At 44.3% G+C, this 26,534-nt stretch overlaps 1 long non-coding RNA gene across 6 annotated transcripts in view; it reads right to left on the reverse strand.

The window, feature by feature from the left end:
• The window catches only part of LOC119251654 (uncharacterized), a 240,956-nt gene that overhangs the window by 99,557 nt on the left and 114,865 nt on the right, over positions 1 to 26,534 (reverse strand). For 3 of the 6 annotated variants that reach the window (XR_008552990.1, XR_005126556.2, XR_008552989.1), the window contains exons 3-4: positions 26,285 to 26,432; positions 23,855 to 23,957 (exon numbers count right to left, since the gene is read on the reverse strand). The exons of 1 other annotated variant lie outside the window; for it this stretch is intronic. This is a non-coding gene — a long non-coding RNA (uncharacterized LOC119251654). Of the gene's footprint in view, positions 1 to 23,854; positions 23,958 to 26,284; positions 26,436 to 26,534 lie in introns of all 6 variants that reach the window. 2 more of the 6 variants (XR_005126557.2, XR_008552987.1) reach the window with 2 other exon arrangements.

The following is a 26,534-nucleotide window of genomic DNA, read 5'->3' on the forward strand; positions in this document are numbered from 1 at the left end:
CAAAAGATTTCCTCTTCCAGCAAACATCTTATAGAATCAAGTGATCTGGGGTGCCTCCCCTGGTGGCGCAGGCGATTGAGCTCAGTACTGTGAAGCTGTCCGCAGCCTCTGCAGTGCCAGTTCGATCCCGGCTGGCCGGGGAGGGTCCCACATGGCTCAGCAGACCTCTCCTGTCTCGCCCGCTGCTCCCCTCAGCAGTGTATTTCAGTCAGTCTGCCTGTTCTGTTCCCGGCTCTGTCTCTGGTGAATCCTCTAACCCTCCCTCTCATCTGGCCTGTACCCCAGTTCTTGCATAAATAAATAAATAAATCTTAAAAAAAAAGGAATCAAGTGATCTGGAAGAAATACATCATAAAAGAGAAAACTGGAAACAACCAAAATGTCTTCAATATCTATGTACCTCCACACCATGAAATACTATATTCAGCAATAAGTAGAAACCAACAATTGATGCACACAACAACTTGGATATACATCAAGAGCAGTGTGCTAAGTGGAAGTAAGCCAGGTCCCACAGGGCATATACTGCACAGCGTCATCTACACAGCATTCTCCACATGGCAAAATTACAGAATGGGGGAACAGGTTTGTGGCTGTCATGAGGATAGGGATAGTAAATATAAATATAAATGGGTAGCACAAAGGAGAACTCTATGGTGGTCAATAGTTCTATACCTTGATGACTCTACACATGTGATAGATTGTCATAGAACTCTACACACGCCTAGTAGAAATGTCAGCTTCTTAGTTTTGACACAGTGCAATAGAAGTGTAAGAGATGACCGTGGGGAAACTGACTGGGGCCACGTCCTACCATCTTTGCCATCATCACAACTTTTTGAAAATCTATAATTAGTTAAAATTGCCAAAAGAGCAAAGAGAGCAAAGAAGAATGAAGGAGGAAATGAAAGGAAGGGAGAGAGGACTTTGGGATAGATACTGACAACTCCATAGATGAAAGGTGACAATGAATATTGAGGAAAGGAAGACATGAGTAAATACGAGAGGTTACGGTCAGGCAAGCTGACAACCAGAAACTGTTTGGATTGCAAATTGTAAACAAACTCAATGAACAGAGCAGGGAAAAGATCATTGAACTGTTACCCCTGAATGACAAGGACAGAAATGAAGCAAAGCAAGCAGGAAGATGTGGAGTAATTGTGGCAGCAGTAGCTACAGAAGGTCTGGTGGGTGGGGATTGGGAGGCGTGGATGTAGCGGCTGATATTCCTTAGTATATGTTCGATGTCAAAGGAGAGAGAGGAGGGATGACCAGAAAAAATATCTGAGCTAGAAAGAAATACTGGAAAGGAAGACTTTCCATAGAAATCAATGAATTGAGAAAGAAGCTGCAAAAGTCTTGGGCATAAGCAAAGTTATTGATCAAAGAATGATGAGGTGATCAAAGAATATCACAGACAGGTGAGACACAAGGATTAAAAAAAACTCGCTCGGATTTGGAAAAGAGACAGGAAACAGGTCTTCAAGAATGATTAACGATGGACAGTAAAACACAGTGACCATCGGGAAGGCCTACTCTACACAAATCCAAAATTCATGCAACACATCCTGAGTTTTCCAGATTTATTGAGTATCGATTCATTTGATAGCCTAGTCCATGCTAATATATATCAAGCCTGATATTCACTTCAGAAAATAGCACCTTAATGAGGACCATTCATGTAAAAGTAACAAAGTCTGCAGGAGGGTGAATGGCTGAAAGGGGAAGAGAGTTTATAAGCTGGCTCTTGATTTTGAGTCTCCAGGGCTGAAAAGCACATGCAGGATCACTAAACTGCAGTATCCCCAAGGGCATAAGCAACCCATAATATTAAAATCTTAAAATGAACATAATAATGCTGGATCTCAAAATCTTAGATTCAGCGGACTCATAAAGGAATTACCACATGGTGACATGAGACACCAAAATTCCAAGGAGGGTACCCATCAGCCAAGGGGAGCAAGAAAGCTGGGTGTCCACTCGGCATGGATAGAAAAATTAAAAAGCACACACTCAGATCCTGGGTAAATATCAACGCAGAATGCTTTGGAAAAAACATTCACTCAAAAATGGGGGAAAAACTGATATCCTGAAAATGTGGCTGGTCAGGAATCCATTTATCTTCACTGCCACCAAACTCAACCTCTAGCCTTGGATAAGAAATCAGCGAAGAATCTAAACATTAAGAATCCCAGAGCATATGGTAAACTTTGCCAGATAGTATTCCCTGATAAATGAGGTTCCTGCAACAATACCCAAAACACACATTTTTCAAGGCAATTTTCCATGAACCCCTGGAAACGAGATATGACTTACGATTAACACTTTGGTAAACCTGTTCCTTGGAGCAGGGCACTCAGGGTCTGTGAGTTGCTGCCACCCAGGCCTAAGAAAGGTGAGGAAAAGCTAATTTTCTTCCCCCAAAAGAATCATGGGTAGAAGGGAAGAATTCTCTAAAACAGAGAATTTGAGACAATACTTCATGGAAGGTTGAAAAGGCGAAAATCAACAACAGTTGAGAACAGAATTGGAAGAGGCATTCATAGCAAGTCGCAGGACAAAGTCCGAGCGCCGTGAGACATGAATTCCCTCTTTACTCTTCTTTATGAAGCCTCAGTAAAATGGCGTTCTCTACCTTGGGAGTGAGTTTCACTAAGAGGTCTGTGCAGAAGGGCAGAGCCTGGCCTAGAGGTTGACATAAGGGTAAACTCACTAAAAAGTAGCACTTATAGCAGGAATTTAAAAGATCTAAATAAGGGGCCAAGAGAAAGACTTATTATAATAAAGTAAAAGTCACAATCAAATCAACAAGCAACTATATACCAGAGACGCACTACGGGGAGCAGGTGGAAAAGGAGGGATTAGGGTCAAAACAAGGGCGGGGGGAATTGAATGGGGACTATAACCAATATGACAATGCACACATGGTGCAAAAATGAAAAATGATGTAAAAAATGTAAAATAAAAGAAAAAAGAAAAAAAATAAATTATATATCTGTTATCAAAAAAAAAGTAGCTACCTTTTTATTATTTATTATTTAACTTAAGACATGAAGAACATAGGGAAAAATTCAAAGGGGAAGGAACAGGAAGAAACTGTGGGTTAAATATCTTCCTTTTCACTAGATTTTTTTTCATTCTTCAGTCATTCTTTCTTGGTTTCCAAACAGTCTCTGTGGGAGAGGTGTGATCTCCCACGTTGTATGATGTGGATATCATTTTATTTATTGCCTCCAAAATTTCAAGTATCACAAAGATTGTCTTTGGCTCTAATGCCTTTTCCCCTCCCCACGTCTTAAAAGTCTTCCTATTCTCCTCAGAAACAAATTGAGGTATTTTTAAAAAGATCACACCATTGATACACAATGAAATACTACACAGCCTTTAAAAAAAAATGAAATCTTGCCATTGACAACAACATGGATGGAACTGGAAGGGAATATGCTAAGCAATTAAGTCAGCAGGAAAAAAATATATTGGATGATTTCACTCATATATGAATTATAGAGAAACAAAGGGTCAGACAAAATCAAAACCAAGTAAAATCAAAACTAGAAATCATAGAATTGGGGCTACAAGAACAGAAGGAAGCAGGTGGAGAGCAGGATGTGCAGGAGGCACAATGGACTATGGTGGCGGCTTCTGGGCACCTGGTTGGTGGGTGTGGCGGGATGACACATCTGAAGAGACATGAACCTATACTTCGGAGTCATATACAGTGTTGGAAGCCAATGTTACTTTCATAAAAATAAAGAAATAATTTTAATGACTTATTTTGGAGGCCACATAGGTTTACAACATTGTATATGATTTAGAGGAATAGCAGCTCCCCATCAAGGGTTGTTATCACACCCCACCCACAACAAGGCACCCGTAACGTGTAATGTGTCAAAAGATTACACATTCCATTTCCTGTTACTTCTCCTGTGGCGTGTCATCTGATGACAGTTCTTCTCTTTGTGATACAGTGAACTCTTCCACCAAATCACCAGATAATCTCTTTGCCACTACCTTAAACATGTTTTTCCCTCCCAGAAGGGTTAGTCATTCCAGGCAGTTAAAAGACGGAAGTGAAGGTGTCTTTATCCCTTTACAAATAAATTCTATCACCAAGGCTGACTAGATCCTTATTATCATTTATACCGAATCCAGACTGCTCGCTTCTTTCCATACCAAGCAGTGAAATAAAATGCAGTACATGCATATGAAAGCAATAGATTGATTGATAGAATCTCTGCTGGTTTCACCAGCATGCACATCTGTGAAAGTGGAGAGGCGGTTGACAGAGCTTTACAACAGAGAGACAGGCAGCCTGGGAGTGGAACCAGTGCCGTCTCGGAGCGAGAAAGAACTGTCCCCACTCCTGACACAGTCCTGGCTGCTGCATACACTTGAGAAAGTTAAACTGCTGGAAAAGTCATTAAAAAGGCAGGATAAAATTTGCCCTACAGATAACAGAAACAAAAATACAAGGCACATCAATGCTTTTACCCAATCACACTAATATTAATCAATCAGAAAATGAATTAATGCTGCACTATTTTCCCAGCTCATCTTTATCTCCAAGTAGCTCTTTGTAATACTGTCCTCTCTCTGCCACTGCCCTGCCTCTGTTTTTTCCTGCATCCCTCAGCCAGTGTACAATTATTCTGCCAGTTCTCAGAGGAAACAGTGCTGTAATCATTTCCTACCTTAATGACGAGTGCCCTGGCACTCTGAGCTACTCCGTGCTAGTTTGTTGTGTGGGTACAGATGCCAATGTCGGTGGGTTCTGAGGGAGGGCAACCGCATTAGGGTAGGGTGGATTTTTTCAAATATCAAAGGAGCCCTCTCCTCCATGTTCTCCCACACGACACCTCCAAAATAGGCTTGGCAAAATATCTTTCATCATCCACTCCCTGCTCAAAGATTTTTCAAGCATCCAATCCACAAATACCAATTGATTATTTCTCCCAGGCTCTCCCTCCATCGTCCATCAGGATGATGTCTGCTTTACCCTGGCAATAAAAGACTAAGGCAGGAGCTATGCCCACAGGGCATCTTACCTGCCAGAAAGCGTTCTTGTGCAGTCTCCTAGCAGAAGCCCGATGAAAGAGGCATCACAAAAGATCATGGATAAAGAAAACAACTAAAAACAGTTTTTCAAAATACTGCTTTGCTTTTCTGCAGTTCTTGAATCAACTTTTTACGCAAGCACCGTAGTCTCTGCTGGCCTGTGGCCATTTCTATTCTGTTTGCTCCCCAGGCCTGACTCGGTTTTTCTTCTTTCACAGCGGGAAGCTCAGCACTCTGCAAATACTTCCACTCAGTGTAGACACAGTGTCTTGATTGAATTTCTTCAGCAGCTTGATTGGCCTGACTTTTAGGCCATGGACTCACCTGATGGATTAGGCATCCCAGATCTGGCATATAAAAATACAGGGTGACCAGTTGAATTTGAATTTCCTATAGATGATGAGTCATTTGTATGTGTTCCATACAATAAGTGGAACATGTTTATACTAAAAAATGCATTGCTGGGCCTCCCTGGTGGCGCAAGGGGTTAAGCACCACACTATGAAGCAATCCACAGCCTCTGCAGCACAAGTTCAATCCCCCGCTGGCCAGGGAGAAACCCGGCCAGCAGCAGACCTCTCCTGCCTGGCCCGCTGCTCCCCTCAGCAGTGTACTTCGGTCTGTCTCCTGTTCTGTTCCCCACTCTATCTCTGGTGAATCCTCTCACCCATACCACCCCCTGCATCTCTGGCCTGTACCCCAGCTCTTGTATGCATAAATAAATAAATCTTTAAAAAAATGCATTGCTTATCTGAAACACAAATTTCAATGGGCATTCTATACTTTATCTGGAAATTCGACTCTTGTACCACCCAAAACTGAGCAAGGTAGCAATCCGTATAATCAGTCAGTGAGTCTGGGCTAACAAACGATTTCTGTCCAGCAACACATTGGTCATGCCTAACTATGAGGAAGAGAGGATATACCAACTCTGGCAATGTAGCCAAATGAATGCTCTGTCTGGCAAAGGAGGGCTTTAGTCTACCTATTCTACTCCTTCTACTGAGTCAGGGTGCCCAATTGCATCTCATGTGATGGTGCCAGGTGAGCACAGAAGGGAGAAATGGAGGCAGAAATTATTGTAAGAGAGTGACATATGGCAAGTGCTGTCCTTGTAAGAAAGGAAGTTACTTCTCTGCCATATCTGCTTTGTAAAGACATCCTAAATCAAGGTGGAGTAGAAGCAGGGAGTGTGGCCCAGTGGGGTCCCTGAAAAGTCAGCACTGCCCACTAAGCCACCCGACTCCCCAAAGTGACAGCCTTGCCTATTTTTGGACAACAGAAAAATAAATACCTATGCCCAGAAGTTAGGAAAATCTCCAGAGATTCTGGGCAACTCCCACAGTATCCAAGAAGGTTGGCAGCCTATTTTCTACCTGGAGAATGAGGGCACTTTTTCCTTTGTAATGTGATTTCCTGGCTGAAGAGGAACTATTAGGCACCCTGAGATGCTCTGTAGAAATGCAAGATGATATTGTATTGTATTAATGTCACTTAATGGTAGCTGTCAATGATGGTGATGGAATAAATATGGAAAAGGAAATTACTGTAATTGATTGACAGTCTGGAACCTTCCATATTCGACCTAATGAGAGAAACCGATGAGCAGCAGCTTCCAGTACAGACTATTAATGCAAATCATATGCACCGTACTGGCATGCTGAATTATGCAATGCCATGTGAATGTCTAATCCATTTCACCAGGCTTGTCTTTATCCAGAAAAAAAATATTTCACTGACATGCTGATTAGTATATTAGGAGAGTTTAAGAAGTTTGGTGCTAAAGTAGGTGCCATCATTGTGTTATTAATTTAGTTCTGAACAAGACAAACAGCTCTGTGCAGCCATCAAAATCACTACATAAGTCTACAAGATAACTTTGTCAAGACTGATGGGAATTTACAGAAAAGTCGTGTGATATGTGGAAGGAATTAGCAAATAGATAAGGAGCACATTATTTTTCTAGAAAACCACTGTCAAGGATTCAGTATCCATGCAAACCAGACACCTGCCAAACGTCTACAATGTCTGCACCATCGCTCCTACTCAGATGCTCAGAAAATTGTGGAAACTACAACAGAACCAGATGGGGGAGGTCAAGAGAACAAAAGACACAAATAAGGCCTGGGATCTACTCTGGGGACTCCATGGTGATTTAAGTACTGCCCAGGTGTCACCAACAAAAACTCCCTGTGGGGATATATATGGAATAAGAGAGGTGTGATGGGATAGAGAAGTAAGTTGACCAATACTCATCACTTACAAGTTCCAAGAACTCGTAGCTTTAGGAATTCTATAGCTTTAAGCTCTTCAGTCCCAGCAAATATCAATTCTTAAGATTTGCTCAACAGAGGTAGAGCATAGACTTCGATGTATCCCACAGCTTCCTACAAGTTCCCTGTGACCTGGATGGGCACAGAGACCCCAAGTGTTTCCAAGTCGGGAAGTACTGGGCTAGCAGAAAGGAAAGTTCACTTTTTTTTTCCGTGGTGGTCAATGTTTTCTTTAATTCCACAAAAATTTTCCAAGCACCTTTTATGTGTTGGGCACTGTGCTAGACGCTGATTATACAAACACTGCTCCTGCCCTCAGACAGCTTACAATCGAGCAGAGGAGACAGATACCAGTAATCACTACAGGAGGCATGAAAGGTGTCACAAAGGAGGATGTGAAGGTATATCGCAGGGGGATGGACTTAGTCTGGAGACCTAACGAAGGTGTCTTTGGAAAGGACCGCTTAGGACAGGATTCCATTAACATTGTTTTCCTTCTCATGATGATCATATGGCACTGCAGTGTCTATCAAAGAAAATACACTTGAAAAACCTAGGATTCCATTGTCATTATATATACACTGATGTACATTTTCCTAATTTTTTTTAAATTGAAAAAGTTTTTATTTTCAGGAAACTATGAAAACCAGAAATGGAAAAATTCTAACGACTTGACCATTTTTCTGACTTTGAATTGAGATGATGAAAACAAATGCCAAAAAGTAACAGTCTTTCCTCTTTTATGACATAATTCTATTCCTATTCTCCCACTTCATGGAGATTGAAACCCACACTACTGGAAGACCACTGGACTAATGAGGAGATCAAGAAGAAATTAAAAAGTATGTTCCAGAATGTATGGCATTTTCCTAATTTTTCAGAAAATCAGTTTAAAGAAAATATTTAGCAACTAATAATGCCATTGGTATTCAGATATGCAAACTGCATATTTTGTCTACAAATGGTAATTGGGTACCCATCGAACCATTGTAATGGGTACACAAATTGTGAGTTTGGTATGTGAATGACTGAATTTGGAAAATCCTTAAGAAGGAAAGACGGGAGACTGCCTAGCAGGAAAGGACCCCAGGGAAGGAGTTGAAATAACAAAATGAAGGGAAAGAAAGGCAAGGCAGAAATTTCCCCAAAGTGCTTTCACGTATATTATTTCATTCTTTCACCATCACCGGTCCCCTGTGGTGTAATGTATTCTCATCGAATTTTCTATAGAATAATTGGGGCCCTTACAAGGTTAAGTAAAACACTAGAGGTCACCTGGCAAATTAGCAGCAGAGATAGAATTACAACTCAGGCCATCTCTTGGCCAATAGAGAACAGGGTTTCTTGCCGCCAAAGTTCCAAGTATGTAGCAAGATGGAAAATGAAACTTTATATAAAGCAAACTGAGCAAAATAGAGGACTTCTAGGGGAGAAATAGAGGCTGCCATCGGCTTGAATAACATGACATTGTTTTCATTACTGTACATCCTTTGAAATGACTTCATTTCAAGGCCCTTGTAGAAGCTGGTTAAGAATATACTGTATCTTTTCAAAAAAGAAATAGATCCCTAAAAAAGCAAGGACCACCACACTGGGGATATCCACGTTCCCTTGTAGCCCCATGTTTGGTTCTCACAGAGAAACAAAAGGGTGTTTCATTGAAGCTATCTCTGTTCTTGTGATGCCAACCCTACAGTTGAGTTCCCCACTTGGCTCCCAATTCTAATAACTCAATAAAAGGCAATTTGTCATCCACCATCCAGGAGTTCCTCCAAACCATGAAGAAGCTAGCTCAGTTTTCTGGTCTCCACCATCTTAGAGATAACGAACTCCAAAAACCTATTCCCAACTGTATGAAAAATAAAGGAGGCTCCAGCCGCTGGACATATAGACAAGCTTCCCCTCACAAGCTTATTATATTCTAGAGGGAAGACACCAACAAGCAAATAGGCTTAACTACAATCAAACAGTGATAATGTTATCTATGCAGGAGCTTTTTAATGACCAAGTGGGTATTTCACAGTCAAGAAAGCCTCTCTGAGGCTTATGTGATTACATATAAGTTGATCTCTTAACCATGCAAAGAGCATTCCAAGCAGAGGGGGAAGCTTCCGACAAAGGCCCTTTGCCGGGTGAGGGTGAAAAGGAGGCCTAATCCCAGGCCAGTGTGGAAGGCCGGTGTGGTGTGTTGACCCTCGGTGGGCCATCAGGCGCAATGTATTTTTTTATTTTTGGTTTTTTAATTGTGTATATTTTTACATCATTTTTCATTTTTGCACAATGTATGCATTTTCATCTTGGTTAAAGTCCCCGTACGATCCCCACCACCCTTGTTCTGATCCTACTCCCTTCTCTGTCCTGCAGTAAGTCTTACCTGGGCATTTCAAGTGTCCTTGGCCTCCCTTCCCATTAAATGCCAGTAAAGCTCCTAGTTCTACCAAAAATCCTACAGACATTTTCCCCTGTGCCATCTGGGTGGCCACAGAGCTGCCAGGTCAAGAGGGGGCAGTTCCAGGGGAGCCAGAAAGGAAGTGGATCCTGTTCACATGCGTTGTAGCAGGCGTTTTGGGATCCTGGGTCTGTACAGTGCGTGGCTTGAAGAAAGAGATTTACTCTCTCACTTTTCTAGAGGCTAGAAATCCAACATCGAGTCATCAGCAGGACGGGTTCCTTCTGTGGGTTATGAAGGTGCATCTGTACTGGCCACTCTGTGCTTCCGGCGACCTCAGGGTTCCCTTGCTTCTGACAACATTCTCCTTAAGTCTTCACTTCTCTCTGTGCATGTCTGTCTCGGTATCCAAATTTCCCCTTTTATAAGGACACTAGTCATACTGAATCAGGACCCACACTTCTGACCTCAACCTGATCATTTACAAAGCTATTTCCAAGTTCACATTCACAGATACTTGGGACTCCCACGTCTCTGGGGAAGGGCAGAGTTCAAACCATAACACAGGGTAAGGAACTTGGATTTTATTTTAAATGTTACTGCTTGGAAGATTTTAAGCATATGACTGACATGACATGATTTCTGCTTTCAAAAAATCACTAGGGTTTCTATGTGGAGCATGGATTCCTGGGGACAAGAATAGAAGCAGGGACACCAGCTAGTGAAGCGATGCAGACAAGAGATGATAATGTGTTGGAGGAAAGAGTCCTGATACCCACTGCAGGTAAATACAGCACCTAGCCAGGTGGGGGCTCTCAAAAAACTGCACCAGGGAATGAGCTAACACTCACTTGGAGAACCTCTTCTCAGTAGGGAAAGCACTCTGGCGGCTGTTGACCCCAGAACAGGTGAATCGGGAGCAGAAGATCATTAGCCTTCAAATAGAGACAAGAAATGACATGGACTGGTTTCTGAGGGCAGAGGGAAGAATTACATGACCTTTCAAGCATCCTCCCAGGATCAGGGGTCCATAGTGCTACTAAATTTCACTCTATAGGACAAGACAAGAAAGGGCCTCTATTGCCTCCATCCACAATGGCGCCCGCCTCCTCATCAGTCCATTCCCCCCTGTCCTGAAGGTAAACCCAGGGCCACACAGTGCCATTCTCTTCTCAACTCTGTCCGCTGTCCCGATGCACATCCCTTCCAATACATTAATATTTCCATCTCGGTGAACAAAACAAGTTAACACGCTGACAGTGTGGGCTACCTTCCAGGCTCGTCTGCTGACAGATTAGAAAGTGTGTCAACATGGTTTTATATTAACAAATATTGCAGAGCAGAAGCCTTTGTTTGTTTTGCTTTGCTTTGTTTTCCTGGTTTCACGGTACTGTGGGGGAACCCACACCTGCATTCATGCAAAGGTAGATGGATCACGTGATGTCAGCCCGGTGGGGACCTTGATATGTGAAGTGTCAGCAAATTGCAGCAGCCAGTCACCCTCTCCTGCCAAAGGAATCAGTCAGGAGAGCAGCAGCAAGGCGAGTGGGTGTGCAGTTTCTTTATTGTGCAATTTGGGGTGATGACATGGCTGTCACAAGATGTACTTTTAAGTGCCTGAGTTTTAATTTCAATATCAAAGGAGCTAGATGGCAACAGGAGGGAGGAGGGATAGAGGATCTTTTGGCAACGCTTCAAGAAAAGCTTTTTCAAAAGGTATTTTTTAAGTCTTTAAACAAGGCACAGCTCTAGGCTTTTTCTCAGTCCATCCCCAGTGGCTACCTGTTTACAAGTAGTGATCAAGGGTTTACCTTGATCCAGAGTCACTGGATATAAAAGGAGACGGGGCAACCTTAGGTTGGGGTCAGACAGCCCACAGGTCACTGGGTTTTGTCTAGCCCCAAGCTAAAACTGGTTCTCCTATTTTTAAATGCTTGGGGAAAAGTCTAAAGGATCCTCTTTTCTAGGACATGAATCACATTGCACGACACAAGAAAATTGTAATTGTACGAAATTCAAGTTTCTGTTCATAGATTAAGTTTTATGGAAACACAGCTAGGCTCATTCATTTATTTGCATATTAACTATGGCTGCTTGCTTGATGCAACAGAAAAGTTGAGTAATTTTGCCAGAGTAATTTTGTCAGAGATTTTGTTAGACCTGCAAAGTCTAAAATGTTGACTATCTCATGCTTCACGGAGAATGTGCCAACTCCTGCCATAGAGGTTTACGGAAGAATTATTCTGGATCCTGGGATGTGGTCTCCTTGGGTTTTCAATTATTCTTGTAACCCTGTGAATTGCCATTTTATTCATTTGAATATATATATATTCAAATATATATGTATTTGAATTTGCGCTCCTACTGTGTACCAGGCACTGTGCTGGTTCCCGAGGGCACAACTGTGAAGAGTAATGATGTCTTGCTCTCAGAGGCCAGAGGCCAGTAGGAGATCAGCTGTTAATCCAACAGTCACCCAAATGCACTGAAAACAAGGCCAGTGGCCAGTGTGCTCCACAGGTGTAACTACAGCCAGAGAAGCATCAAAGAGGTGGATTGACTGGATTGACTACCTGTTCTGCGATATTAAGTGAGCTGTGCCAAAATATAATTAATGATTGATTTGGTGTTTGTAGGAAGTGTTGGTGTTAGCGTGGAGAAGAGGAAGAGAAACATGTCCTATTTTAATTCCTTGGCTACACCCTTCTTCCTTTCCTCTACACTCGACTGTACATCTGCCTGGGAAACAGTCTCAGAAGCACAGAAAATGTGAGGAGCAAGGAGTAAGGCGTCAGGGAGTTTGGTAGAGGTCAGCTCTGCAGACATGCTGAGGCCACAGGGAAGATTTTGTCTTTATCCTAAAACTAGTGAGAAGTCGTACCACAATGCTCTCAACAGCACTGTCCCCATTAGCAGAACTCTGGGGGGCAACGAAAAGCCTCATCAACTGAAGACTCGATCAACAAATTCTGGTATATGCATACCATGAAATATAAAACTGAAGATAAATCTACACAACTCCATGCGTTAGTGGGGATGAATCTTAGCAATATATATTATCAAATGAAAAAAGCAAGTTCCAGAAGCACAGAGACTGATAAACTTTTCATAGCACTTAATGTAACTGAAATTTAACTGGACACTTTACAGGAATACATTTATGAAATAAAATCACATTTAAGTAAAGCAAGGGAATAATTAAACACAAGGCTCAGGGTAGTCAGTTGGCAGCATTATGGGATGGTCCGCAATGCATAAGGAGACAAATGTTCTTGTTACTGTGCCAGTTCTTGTGGGCAATAGATTCATAGGTGTTTACCCTATTAAATTTTTAAAATTCCAATGAGAAACCATTAAAGAAATTTATAACAGAGGCGACATGGTCCAATTTGCAATTCAAAACAGTCTCTCTGTCTGCATTGAGACTTCTGTGGAGCAGAGCAGGAGTGGAAGCAGGCGGAGCAGGGGTAAAGGAACGACAAGAAGAGGCTCAGACTAGGGAGGTGGTGCAGAGAGGAAGGATGTCAGCCCTTTGCTTCAACTGGCTGTTTTACATTCAAGGCATCAGTGCTAAAGAAGCAACTCAACATTCCATTAGATAAAGGGCAGGAAAGGCAGACGGACAGGAGTGTAAAGCAGGACAGTGCCTTTCACCAACAGATTTGAAGCCTTCCCATTAGAAAACATCAGAGAACTAAACAGAGACCACAGCTGAATGGTGATGCAAACACCACTAGAGAGAGGCCTTATCAGCAAGGCCTGTGAGCTGAGATCTCAAGAAAAAGGTGATCACAATGAAAATTACTCCTGAGCACTGCTGTCCACCCTTCCAGAACAGTCTGCTCCCATGCTGGAAAGGCACCTGCTTCCTATCTCCACAATGTACTTAAAATTCTCCAAAGGGCCAGGTCTATGGAAATGGTTTCCCAATTGACATGTTTAGTTTGTCTAACTGTTCCCTGGTGAATGCAACTGAGGTACAAGGATGAAAGTGAGAGTTCAGCAAAGGGGAGTGATGGTTTTGAAACCCATTCACCCAGGAATGCTTCCGTAACCAACAGGGTGGAGGAGTTAGAACATCGCAAGGCCATGAGAGTTGGGCCGCAAGTGAGGGCTGCTCTGTTTCTCACATGCCTTAGCAATGAGACTTTCGAAGGAAGGGACCCTCACAGGCTCAGGGACCTGAGTGGACACCAATCTATGAATCTATGACAAGACCATGCCCATGAAGACCCTCTGTCAGCACTGGTCACCCAGCCCTAGGAAGCAACCTCAAAAGCCACCTACCTACTTAGGGCTGCCCTGTCCTCTGAGAACCATCAAATGACCCAGTGAGGTTTGAATTCTCTCCCAACTGGTTTCATTTTCCCTACAGGTCAGTACAGAAGCCAGGAAAGCTATTCTGGGAGGTGACAGACTCTTGTATTTGCACCTGGTATAATCACTACAGCCCCCCCAGGGAGCTGAGGACAGGCCTTATCCCCTGCCATGCCTAATAGCTTCTTCTCTTTGTTGTTCCTCTGCTCTGGGTTGGTTTTTTTTGTTTGTTTGTTTGTTTGTTTGGCGTCTGGTTACTTGTTGGTTATTCCATTTGTAAATCAAACCACTTAAGAAAACAAATTAATGGGCCAGACACACTCCCTCTACTACTCTCCATCCCCTTAACTGAGCCCTCTGCTTCTTCCCCCCAAATAACAATCAAATTTGCAAAACTGCTTTGACCATAAGTAGTTTTGAAGCTTTCCAAGGGAGTTTTTTGACCCCCTGGAGATATAAGTTAAGAATCTCTGCCTTGGGCCTCATGGTGGCACAGGCAGTTGATCACAGCCCTGTGAAGCTGCCCACAGTCTCTGCAGCGCAGGTTCGATCCCGGCCGGCCCGGGAGCTACCCACATGGTGCAGCAGACCTCTCCTGTCTCGCCTGCTGCTCCCCTCAGCAGTGTATTTCAGTCAGTCTGCCTGTTCTGCTCCCCATTCTGTCTCTGGTGAGTCCTCTCACCCTCCCGTACATCTGGTCTGTACCCCGGTTCTTGTATGCATGAATAAATAAATCTTAAAGAAAAAAAAAAAAGAACCTCTGCTTCAAATGATATGAATAATAACAATAATGGCAATCTTCTGGATTTCTGGGATGAAGGAAGAACCATGTAGGGCCACTGTTAAAGATGCCCAGATTTTCAATTCTGAGAAATCAGAGGTAGTTCCTTCTGCCGCCTCACACTTGCTTCTTCCACTGTGGCCAGGAGGGCCAGGGGACGTGGCCAGGGGACGTGGCCCTCACTCAGGGGCTTCCTGAGTACGAGTTTTCTCGCCAGGTGGAGACAGGAATCACACACTCCAGTCACCCTGAAAACATCACTGCTAGAACATTTACACAGAAAGATGAACAGATCTGCCCCAAGTAACAGATACACACAATGACGCAGAGTGTAAATTGCAGCTCTTTGGAAAGAATCTAGAGAGAACACTTAACCAAACCTGCTCAGTCACCTATGGGGAAGGATTAGGCCAATATGAGCAGCAGAGTTGGGGCGCAGAGCCTGTGTTCCTGGCTCCCTGTCCCGTCCGATTTTCTCACAAGCCCCCACTTGCCTCCGAACTTGGGTGAAATGACTCTGTGAAGCGACTCTATGGGGAAAAGAAAGAAACTGAAACAGAAAGGAAAGGATGACAGAGATAGAGAATGACAGAAATTATAGAAAGGACTCTGCGTGTGCCCCTATCAGTCCGTATCTTTCTTGAATCTTCCCGATCCTATTCTCTGCTGCAACTTGTCTCTATCCTGTCCCACTGCTAACTCCTGAAAGAGCACTGCACATTTTGTTTCTTCTAAATATTTACGAAGAGCAGGATGCTGATGGGCCTAGGGGCAGTCAGAACGAAATTTCCAAGACTTTAGCAACAGGCCCACTTCCCCTCCATGGCCAGGGGGGAAGTGAGATTCTATCAGGTGGGCCTCCAGCTGTGGCATCAACTGAAACTATTAAAAATGAAGAACTTGGGGCCCCACCCCAAATCTGAAGGGTCAGAATCTGCATTTTAACAGACAACCCTATGGTTCACATGCACATTCGAGTTTGAGATGCAACGAAGTGTTGAACATTCAAAATGTTTCTTCACAAGTCTGCTTCCTTCCATCACAAATTTCTCCCAGACCCAGGAAGAAAGGTAAGTCGAGAGGTTTAGAAGATTAAGATTTACAAGTCTTTTTTTAAATGCTGAAATCCATCCGGGCATGGACCACAGGAACAGGTAACATTCTGTTTAGATTGTTCTTTCTAGAGCAGTGGTGGTTTGGTGAATTCCTGTCACAGGTTGGGTTCTGCGAAATCTGAAGGAATAGAGATTTTCAGTATTTCCAGCCATTCCTGAATCAGAAGAGTATAAATAGCAGGGAGGATTTAAATATTTTGAACTTGCCAAGTTCCATGGCAAAACAAATCTCCTTCCAGGTGTTGCTGAAAAGGAAGAGGCGGATGGTGCTGCATTGGAAGATGACAGGCTGGTCCTGCTGCCTTGAGAGGACAACAGGCAGCCCATGTCCATAATCAGCAGTCTCGTGGCCAAATCACAGCAGAAAATGAGCCGGGGAAAAACTTCAGGCCAGGAAAAAGCATTTCAGATCAAAGCATTTTCAACTTTGAAGTCAGTGAGGGATATTGACAAATATCCTTGTTTCTCCCAAGGGTGATGTCATCCCGTGGGCCACGTTGACACTGACACAGGTTTCTCCTTAAATAATCCCTTCACCAACATCCGAGAGTAGCCTTGTCTTGGATTAAGCAAATACAATCTCAAGAGTTACCTTGCTTACCCTTCTCCAGCTAGGCTGTTCAAAATAATATTTCTGAAAGATGAGAATGAGGGAGAAAAGTACACACAGGAGTAGAATGAGCAAGCTTTGAAAATTCTAGAACGTGCATCCCATGAATAGACACGGCCGATGTGTGATGTGTAGAAAGCACTCTACAGCCTTCACAGATTTTACTTAATCTGCAGATTTTGCCAATCACACACATATTTATAGCTGTACACAAATCTTCATAATGCAAAAGCTAAAACCAAGGCCAAAACTTCTACCCAGAGAACCTGAATGCTGTCACTGTCTTTGATTCTACACACACATCCCTACTCACCACCACCATAATCCCATGCCCAGACACCCAGAACACCCTCTCTAACTCCACCAACACAAAGATCTTGGCCATCAAGATTGGCGGCGAGCCTCACTCGCACAGTGGAGACCCCGGGTCATGTGGGGAGAAGACACGAACTTGGTGTCCACATTGAAACGCTCATGGGGGAAAAAAATCTTCAAGATGGAAGCAAAACTCCAAAGGTACAAAAAAAATCACGCACACACACATTCATACATGCTCATGTGCACACACATACGGAGTCACCCATGCCCGTGGAGGTTTCCTACACCTTTGAAAGAGAGTTTTCTCTGTTTTTAACGGAATTTTAACCCAATACAACAACACAGAGGTCTGACGACGTTCCAGTGCCGTTCACAGTTGAACTGGCTCTAGGCAACACAAGGAAACCGTAGGTCTGTCCCATCCTGCTAGAGAAACCAGCAAAGCTGAGCTGAGTCTTCTTTTTATACGAGGTCCAGGGGTTGCAGCCAGGACCCAGACCTGCAGATTTTGGGTATTTTGCCTTTTCAGGAGTTTGTGGGACACAAAGTGAAAAAATACTTTCAATGAGGACCCAGCTCTCGGGAACGGAGGATGCATTTGGCTCCCAGCTACGTGCAAGCGTGAGCCCAATCAGTGACAGCTCAGGGACGGGCCTGGTCGTGCCTCCGATACCTGCCCACATACTCAGAGCAGCGGCATGGGGCTTTCTGGAGACGTCTCATCCTGGGGGGGGGGGGGGGAATTTTCTGTCGAAGCCTCGTGATAGAAGAAAGGGTCTCTTTTTAAAAGGACATCTTTTATTTTCCCATCTCTTTCTTCTCACAGTACAATTTGGGGTCAAGTCAGGTCTTACAACATTCTGAAGGATGATTTGGCATTTTCCTGCTATAAATTTGAATATGTAGGCAGAAAAGGGCCTACTTTTACCATCACTTTAACCACGAAGAGGTGCAGCTCTGGAAGGAACACTCCCCGACTGTTATAAATCGGGGGTGAATGACTTTTGAAGGGGGAAAAACACACCCCCAAAGAAAAGGCTGTTAATAGAATTTGTTTTCAAAAACTGCACGTCCTAAGACTCGCCTAAAGCAGTGAGGCATGAAGGCTGCAGAGAGCTCTGGGCTGTCGGATAGAATCTTCCAGGTCGAGCGAAGCGATGGCCTCATTTACACGCCTACTTGCTTTTGAAATACTGAGGTTTGGCTCCTTAAGTTCAAGCTGCTGGGCCATGGTGTGGGCCTCTGCGGGCACCGAGTCACAGAAAACTTGAAACTAGTATATAAGTCCAAGAAAAAAGGAGGGAGTGCTTTTCATGCGGCTGCAGAAAGAATGAGCTGTCCCTGTGAGCTCCCCGAATGGAGAGGTGATCAAGCCACGGTCTGCTGGCTATCAGGGAGCTCAAGGCACCCCAAAAGCTACACAACCTCCATTACCACCATGTCTTCCTCCCTGGCTATTGCCCTTCCCACCTCTGCAAATCTCAAGGTACATGAAGCAATGCTGATACCAGCAGGGTTTGTTTCCAAATAGAATGCTAAAGAGAAATTGAAGAAAAAAATTTATACAAAATGGCCCTTGTGAAGGAATAACTAATTTCATATAATGCGTTGTACTACCAGGTAAAGGGAAGAGGAAATAGGAATTTGTTTAAATGGAGAGAGGTGAGCTTTCCAGATGGCACCAAGGAAAATCTCTTTTAAAGATCAAAGTGTCTGAAAATTTAAATCCCTGTTATGTTATATATATCTACATGCATGCAACATCTATTAAGTGAATATATTAAGTTAATCTAATAAAAATGCTTCGTTTAAAAAACATTAAGTATAAGTGAGATTTTTTGTTGTTTGTTTGAGGGTTTTTCTTTTGGTCAACTAGAAACTTCCAGTATATACTCTCTGGTTCAAAGCCAGACGCCACTACATTTTTATAGAACAGTAACGCCCTTGAGTTTGATTCCTTACAAAGTCCTTCTGCCTCCCTCTCCATTCATGCACGTGACAATCCCCCACCCAGGGCTGCTGACCTCCAAGAAGCAGAGATACCACACACGGGAGTGTCCTCACCTGGCGAGCAAGGGCAGCTATTAGCTGGCTGGCACTGACCAGTTGGCAGACACCAGGGTGATGTGGGATGAATGTTTGTGTCCCTCCAAATTTATACATTGAAGCCCTAACCTGCAGTGTGATACTGTTGCAGGACAGGGTAAAAGGTATCGTAGTGACCCCCAAACCTGCCTGCTCTGAATAGGTTTTGCCATCCGCCCCGTCAAGACAAAATATACTCTAGTGTTTAAGACCTTTAATGGAAAGGAAATTTCATGCTATTAATGTGCAACAAAGACAAGAAAAAAAATAAAGTTTTTGAATCAAACACGCAGAGTTACCCATCCCCTCACGGCTAAATGCCCAGCACAAGAGGCTTGGCCCAAAGCAGCACCACTGAGGCCCAAAAGCCTGCCACAAGTCTAAGGCACCTCCTGGTGGGGACCCATAAGAAAGGGGCAGAAATGGCCAGACAAATCTGGAAGCAAAAGAGCAAAATCGAAATCAAGATAAACGCTGTCCTGTCTGTTTCAAATGTATTCTTCCCTGTTCCCCAAGTCCCTGGTACAAGTCCAAGGTCAAGAAACAGGTGCAGTTTCTTCACGTGTCTCTGCTCCATGTGTCCATGGAGCCTCTGCTCCAGGGCTCCTTCTGGCTCCATCCTGCTTCCTTCCTGCCTCAGTCTCCTCTGCAGCTTCTTCTCTCCCTGCTCAGCTCCACCCTCCCTTGGGTGGGGCGGGGACAGGGTTGGAACGCCGCCATCAACAAGCCAAAAAGAAATCTCTCAGCAGAACCCAAATCTGCGGGCACTTTGATCTCGGACGTTCAGCTTCCAAAACTGTGAGCAATAAGTATCTGTTGTTTAAATGCCGCAGTCTACCGCACTTTGTGATGGCAACCAAGCTGACTAGGCCACGACTCATGCTAACCCTCCGCTCACAGTGCCCTCTGCTCCTGGGCTCACCTCCTACCATTGCTAAAAATAATCCCCCCTAAACTGGAGAACTCATCTTCACTCGCTGCCTTCTGAAAATCACAGGATGAGTGTGTGAGTGTGTGAGTGAGTGTGTGAGTGTGTGTGTGTGTTTGTGTACATGCACAGTGGCAGAGAGAATACCTTCTTTCAAAGATCAGCTAGGAAAAGGTAAGCACTCTAGCAGGTTCTCCCCAGCATCACTCCAGAGGGCGGGGTGCATTCTGCCTCTCTCCCCCTGGGCCTGCCCCTCTCCTGTTATCTCCCTAACATGCGTGGCATGTCTGGTTCTTATAAATATCCTCTTGAAGAGGGTGAAAAGGTCATCCTGATTCACATCGGTGCAAACAAGAGGGCATTTGGTTGAGCTTGTCTCCGTCGGTGATATATTTTCGAAACCTCCTAGCAAGCCTCTTTGTGGTCGAAGTGAATTGTTTTTGAAACACAGACACAAAAAATACACGAAGTCTGTACACACACCCAGACACGAGAAAACTTGTGATAATGCAGTGGCGTTTCCTGACGTTAATGTGGTGAGAGCTGGCAGGGCAGACAGCGCAGAACCCACGCCGAAATGCGATTTCCACACTAAAGACGGCCCATATCCATGCCCTAACGACGGCCCACATCCATGTCCTACTGATGGCCCACATCCATGCCCTAAAGATGGCCCACATCCATGCCCTAAAGATGGCCCACATCCATGCCCTAAAGATGGCCCACATCCATGCCACCTGGCCATGCAGGCCGCATATGCCGGGTGATGAGCCTTAGTTTCCTGAGAGAATCTGAGTTAAAATACTGGGGAATGTGGGTTGGCCTCAGTCTTCAGGGGAACAAAGAAGTCTCCCTTAATTTCTTCCTTAAATTCTCCCATAAGAGAAAGATAAATCTCTCCTGGGGCACCCATGGGAGAGTAAAACTAACCCACACACTGGGCCATCAGAAGTTTCAGGGAGACGCTCAGGAGGGCGTGAGGAAGAGGATGTAATTTCACAGACAAGTGAGACTCGCTGCATTCTTCTAGACATGTGGGACCCCTTGGGCACTGTTGTCCTGTCCAGGCAGGACATGTCTCAAGTCAGAGCTACTGGGAATTGCTGGTGCCTTGAGTTGCCTAAGGAGCTCTGGGGCAGGGGCAGCCCGCTGGCTCTGTTCCTCCAGCATCAGGTCCGCCCTTCTCGAGCCGACAGCACATGAACGTTCTCATTTCCCTCTTGGCTGGGACGCTCCACCCTATACCCTGTGCCCTCCATGCCTTCTCCTGGCTGCCCAGCTGCCTCTGCCCACTGCCTCCACTCAAGACCCTCTTCCAGAAGCTCTAGCTTCCTGTTCTCTCCATTGCATTCTGATCTTTTAAAATTTTCAGTAGGCCTGAGTGACTTGTTTCTGCCTCAAAGATCTCCATGGGGCCCACTGGAAATTCACTCTTACTGCCTTGATTGCCTGGGGGAAGTTCTGTCTGCTACTTGTCCTAATCCCTGGGGCCTGCACCCACTTATCCATGGAGTAATGGTGCCTGCCTCCCCACCGTGTGCCACATCCATCTCTCTTTGCTTCCAAGATGACCAGGGTGGTGATCATCTGTCCCCAGGTACTTGCTGACTTAATGGTCTTCCTCACCCAACTCTAATGGGTACTTTCAAAAGTTCTTACTGGCAGGTCAGGTAAACTTTTCTTTAGCCTGGCAGTGGAGCTCTGGTGCATACACCCACACTTGATAGCTCGGGGCACAATATCATCTTTGATCCTTATGTGGTCCTTCCTGTCTGTCTGTCATTCTGGTTTTCATTTTACCTACGCCTTGTCTCCATGTATTCCCCATTAACTCCTCCCCCAAGGCAATGTTGCTAATGTGCTTAACGCCAGTCTTTGTGTATGGTTTCTTGCACAACGTTTTGTTGAACTTTGTTGTAAGTTATTTTTAACTTGCAGAAATGATTTGTGTTACACATTTTATTCTGTTTCTTACTTTTTTCAATTAGCACTGTGTTTTCAAGAGAATTATGTTGCTATTGCCCATTCAGTCATTGTTCCAATTATTGCATGGTGCTTAAATAGATGGTGCACAAGGACCACATTTTACTTGGCAATTCTCCCATAATAGACAGATAAATCTTCAACTCTCCAGCACACAATGATATGGCAAGATATGAGTTCTGAGCATCCTTACATATTTCCATCATGGACAAGTATGATATATATAACTGGGATATAGACCTAATCATGGAATAGGTATTTTTTTTTTTTTAATATTGGTTCATTTGTTTTTGAATAGAAGAACTGTGGTATAGACCAGAGGTGTGAGGGGTGGAAGGGTTGCCCAGAGACAGACTGGGGAGCAAAAGAGGCAGATTTACTGAAATACACTGCTGAGGGGAGTAGTAGGCAAGACAAGAGAGGTCTACTGTGCCTTATATGGGTTAGCTCCTTGGCCAGGGATCGAACTCAAGCAGTAGTGGTGATAGCACTGAGACTTTAACCTGCTAGGCCACCAGGAAGGCCCAGAATAGGTGTTTATACAGCTATATAATTGTCCTAATTTTCCAGATCAATCACGAAAATGGCCACACAGCAGTTTAGACTCCACCAGGAGTGCAGGAGGAATTCTAGATAACCCAGTCTCCATCTCCCATCACCAGCTGACATCATTCAGCTTTCCAAATTTCCTAGTCTAAGCTGGCATAAAGCCAAATTTCATTGTTCTTATTTGTATGTCTCCGTTTATTAGTACATTGGAGCATTTCTTTACATTCTTGTTGCCTTTTGGGTTTTCGCCTTCCTAATATGACTGTTCTTATCTTTTGTTCATTTTCCTATTAGAAATGATTTGCAAGGCTTCTTCACACACTCTCCATATTAAACCTTTGTCAGTTTTAGACACTGCAAATATCTACTCCCACTCGAGCTCAAGTTTATCTTCAAACTTCCTCTTCTGTTCCATTTGATCTATATATCTATTCCTGAATTGTTTGTAGTTCCACAGATTTGCTGTATGTTTTAATATCAGAATAGGGAAGTCCTGCTTTTTCCTTTTTTAATATTTACTTAACTATCTGTGAATCTTTATACTTTCATAAACTTACTGAGTTCCTGGGGGGGGCGGAAATCCAACCGGAATTTTGATTGAGAGTGCATTGAAGTTAGAAATTGATTTGGGGAGAATTGTAATCTTCTTAATATTAATTTTTTCATTCAAGAACATGATCTTTATTGCTATCATTTTCCATACCCTTTATCAGAATTTTAAATCTTTTTCTTATAGCGGTCTGATATAATCTTGGTGAAATCAATTGTTAAATATTATGTTGTTCTTGTTACCATGGAAAATGGCATCTTATTTTGTTATTATGTTTTCTGGATAAGTTAAATGTGAAAAGACCCATAGAGCAGAGCAGGAACTGACTTTGTCTAACTTAATTACTCCTTCCTACCAGGAAGGGAAGGAAGTGTCTGTGACCTGGGCCTCTGCAAGAGAAATCAGGAAGCGCCGTCCCTTATGCCCTCACCTTCTCTCCAAGCCCCCGGATTTTCCATACTGCTCTTATTCAAGACTCCCAACAGGGAGCACAGCTCCTTCGCTCCCCAAATTCCACCCCTCAACAAGAAGGGTTTGAGCTCTTTAATCCTTCTTGCTTCTTGCCAATGCCCAACTTTAGCTGACAGGCATGGAGGCTGGCGCCATGAGTGGGCCAGAGAGTGAGCTCCAGTTGAGTGCACAAAAACAAAATTAGGCACCTGATTCTAGTTCAGTATCCTAATCTCCATCAAGAAGCACTTGTGCTAACCCCAACCCGTCTCCTTAGTAACCGTGAAGAACACCTTACCAGGCAAACACTCATTTCCTGGGAGACAGACTGTGTTATTTCACATGAACGATATCCCCATAGTAAATGTGACTCTCACCTTGCCCCTTTCATGATAATGAGCTCTGGCATGACGGTGGACGGAGCTTAGTACTCTCCGCTGGGTCTGCCTACCTTGCAGTCGTGATCCTAGCAGCTACCTGTCCAGCATCCTCAACGCACAGCGCCAGCTCTGATGAAACTTTTCCGGCTTGTTTTGATTTGATGGCAGAATCCTCTGACAGATGGAGTGAGAGTTAAGGATTAGAAGATGTTTAGCCTACAGAATGCCTCTGACCTTCGTGACACTAAGGAAACCGTGGATCCTAAACTTCCTTCCTCTCTGAATTCCAGTATCAACCTAGAAAAGCCTGCCAGTCTTCCAGGGGCTTAGAGGGGGCGGTGCTGAGAATACAAAACACTCCAGGCCCCAAGTTAAAAAATGAGGTTTCCTTGCAAGGGGATTTGGTTGCTTATGATTTGTCAGGATGCCTAGGTATTTGCACATCAGCTGGGGTCATTCTGACGCTGGAGACTTCTACCTCCTGCCACGTCCTCTTGCAGGAGACATTAGCTCCATATGTCGCACAGAGGGTGACTGCTCTGTGCCTTCAGCCAGACCCTCTGTCATCCCTTCCTTTACCCAGTGACTCCTAACATTCACTATTCAAAACCACCCCTGTTTTGGGAACCAGTGAATGAGAGACACAACCTACACTTGTCAAGTTTACAGTGAAACTCAGCTAGATTTCACAAACCAACTCAAACCAGGCTCTCTGCCTGTCCCTGTTTTCACAACAGTGTTCAGCACTTCCTCTCCTAAATCACTGTGTGTTACTCCAGGGCAAACATACCCATCACACCCAATTAGGCAAAAACAGAGGAGTCTCCATGAAACCCGATTCTCTTCTCCTTCCTTCCTCGCTCTCCTATACCTGAACTGAGTTAAGAGCAGCTCTCCCTCTTAGTGACACTTAGGTAGCACTTAATTGTCCTCAGCCTTCCTTCAATCTGTTCACACTTCACTTCCCAAACCAGACGGGGAGCTCCATATAAAGGTATTTTCTTGGGGTGTCTCCCCAAACGGAGGCTCAGTATCAGGAATTTTCAAAATGTATTGGAGTGAAAAAATAAGCCAACTCTTTCTCAAATGTCCAGGCAGGGACCTCCCTGGTGGTGCAAGGGGTTAAGTCACAACACTATGAAGCTATTATCCGCAGCCCCTGTAACACGAATTTAATCCCCATGCAGGGAGCTACCCACATGGCGTGGCAGACCTCTCCTGTCTCGCCCGCTGCTCCCCTCAGCAGTGTATTTTAGTCAATCCACTTATTCTGCTCCCCACTCTGACTTTGATGAATCCTTTCAACCCCCACACCTCTGGCCTGCATCACAGATCTTGCATGCATAAATAAAATTAAAATCTTTAAATAAAAATAAATAAATAGATTAATTAATTAAATAAAGTATCCAGACAGATCTAAGATGTGATGCCAACCCTACACACCATGGTCTCTTCAGTGGGCCCTTCGGTTCACCAATCAGGAGGAGAGATGCTGAGGGAGTGTGCACACGTGGACTTGAACTTGGAGTGTCTGTACCTTTCCTGTGTCCCCTGGGTCTTACCTTCTCTCTGATGAGGGGATTCCTCGACACCTTTCCCTGCCATGTCAGAATTACTCCCACATGTGAGTGGAGACTGGTTGTGGGCTCTATCCCACATGCAGAAGGAGCGGCTATGGTAGCCCCAAGGATTCCGAAGCCCCTGCTGAGCACACCATTAGCTTTCTCAAGGAGAAGCACATAGTTATGCTCTCAGTGGCCTGCAAGAGAGGGGCCTCCCGAGCAAGCTGGAGAAAGTGCCCACAATTACTTGGTGGAGTTGAATTGTTAACTTCTCTCAGAGTTCCTCAGCGCAGGGCTCTTGACCCGACTCCTAGAGCAAATAACCAGGAGGGAGGGGTCACGGAGGGTGGAGGAGAGGAAAAAAGTCTCTGATTCAAGTCCCAATGAAATCGTCTGAGCACCTTCCTTTTCCATGAGGCCTTTGCTTTGAGCCCAGAAGTCTGCACTTGTGGAAAACTATGACCATAGCAGATCTCTGCTCTTTCCCCAAACCTGACATTAATTTACTTTCCTTGGAAAATTTCTGCAAAGGGTGTGTTGAAAAGCTCAGATGCCAAATCCTCAAGAAAGCACTGTGTTTGCACTACAGTCTCTTTGACAATATGTGTGTCTGTGTGCGGGCACACGTGTGTACATACAGTGTGAGACAGAGATCTTTGCACAACAGAACCTGCACTCAGACACATTCCAAGATTCCAAATTGTGTCCACTTTCCCTTCCTTTCTTTCTTTTCTCCTTCTTCCTCATGTTGGCATGAAAAATACTTGACATTTTCTCAAAAGCGAGCCTAAGGTTGATGCCTATGAAAACTTACCTTCTGTGCAAATAGCCAACGCCCAGTGTGCTGCTCTCTAGAACTGACCCCCCCACCCTGTGGTCTCGGGGTGCTCCCAGCAGCTGTGTCTGCTCAGATTCATCCAGCACCACTGGCCAAGTTACCTGAGACACTAGGAAGCACCAGCCTCACTCTGGACCAGTGAGAATCCCAAGATCCTGACGCAAGGCCTTTGCGATAGGAATTGAGGGGTGGACACCAAGGTGTGACTGTGTTTTCTGCCACGTGGACTAAGGTGATGAGGAAGTCATTCTGCTGGGGAAAAAAGGAGAAAATAAATGTCCAGAAAGAAATACAAATGCAAGATGGGAGGAGGTGGCTGTCCCCAGACTCAGTGGCCGTCCTCGGACTTAG

Source organism: Talpa occidentalis, unplaced genomic scaffold, assembly GCF_014898055.3.
Source record: "Talpa occidentalis isolate TD23 unplaced genomic scaffold, MPIMG_talOcc4v2.1 talOcc4.2, whole genome shotgun sequence".
Classification (NCBI taxonomy): Eukaryota; Metazoa; Chordata; class Mammalia; order Eulipotyphla; family Talpidae; genus Talpa; species Talpa occidentalis.